We start from the raw sequence: 1,500 nt of genomic DNA, 5'->3' as shown, positions 1-1,500 counted from the left end.
AAAGAAAGAAAGAAAGAAAGAAAGAAAGAAAGAAAGAAAGAAGGAACGAAGAAAGAGAAGAAAAAGGAAAGAAAGAATAGAGGAAAGAAAGAAAAAGAAAGGAGGAAAGGAAGAGAGAAAGAGAAAAGAGGGAGAGAAAAAGGAGAGAGGGAAGAAAGAGACAAAAAGAGGGAAGGAAGGAAAGAAAGGAGGGAGGGAAAAGAAAAGAAAGACAATCACTCAAGCATTTATTAAGACATAGAAGAAAACTGAAGGAAGGCCAACACTGGATTTATTATATATTAAAAAAGAAAAGCAAACTGTACATAATAGATCCATAGTTTCACATACAATCATCTTTTTCCATTCTATTTTATATTTGGAAATGTCACTTTTATTTAACGTGTTTTTTAAGGTCTGAATTTTAAAGCACATGAAGATAAAATGGGACACAATGACTGCTCTCAAAGAGGTTATGAACTAGAAGGGGAGATATGACACACACAGACATACATGCACACATGTACACAAAATACATGTACATATATGTATATGCATGTGGTCGCTGTGCACATGTGTGTATATGCATGGGCATGTACACAAATACATGTATCTCTATGTACTTGTGCTCAGATATGTGTGCAAATACATATACACATACAGGGATAACTACAATACAATTAGAGAATCGGTGCGAAACAGAGCCTTACACAAAGTACTATGAAAAACTCAAGGAGAAGAGATCACTTCCAGTGAGCTGGGAGAAGATTTCATGAGAAATTTGACCTGAGTTGAAGAAGGTAAAATTTCTTCAGGAAGAGATGGGCAGGGGGAGGTGGGGAAAGGAGGTGTCATACTTGTTCCATCCAATAATTGGGACAGAGGTATAAGGATGCGAGTTTTCAGTGTAAGAATGGGAACCACATATCCATTTGAATATAGTACAGGGCAATTGAAAAGAAACGATATGTGTTGAAGTTGGGTAGATGTATTATAGTTTTTTTTATGGAAGGCCTTGAATGCCAGAATAAGTAGTTTCCATTTGTATCAACAATTCAGTATTAACAATGCCTACAGTAACTATAAATAAAAAATAAATAGATATGGGTAGTAATCACAAAATGTAACAGGCTCTCTATGGGGAATATAGCTAGAACATTTATTCAAATACCAGAAAACTGAGTCCCCAAACCAGAAAGTCAAAGCCACCATAGTAGTTATGGAGTTGGCACATGTAGTTAATGTAGTAAACACCCATATTCTCAAGCCTTCAAAACAGATCAGGCTATCTCAGGCAAAGATACTCCTCTCCTCACTCACGGTAACTGTTCAGCATTCATGCAGCTTGCTCCCAGCAGTTCCAGCCCCACACAGATCCTGTCCTGGCAGTCCTCAGCAGGAGTGCTTAGGAGAAATTATGGCTGGCTCAAAAAAAAGGAGTTTGCAGGGCGTCCAGGTGGCTCAGCAAGTAAGAGCACCGGCCCCAGTGTTGGGATGACCTGAAGATCGAATCCCGGGCTC

The sequence above is a fragment of the Petaurus breviceps genome, unplaced genomic scaffold (genome assembly GCF_028583685.1).
Source record: "Petaurus breviceps papuanus isolate PSGF00001 unplaced genomic scaffold, PetGlider_PUasm1.0 131, whole genome shotgun sequence".
Classification (NCBI taxonomy): Eukaryota; Metazoa; Chordata; class Mammalia; order Diprotodontia; family Petauridae; genus Petaurus; species Petaurus breviceps.
Note: the sequence above shows the minus strand (reverse complement) of the source record.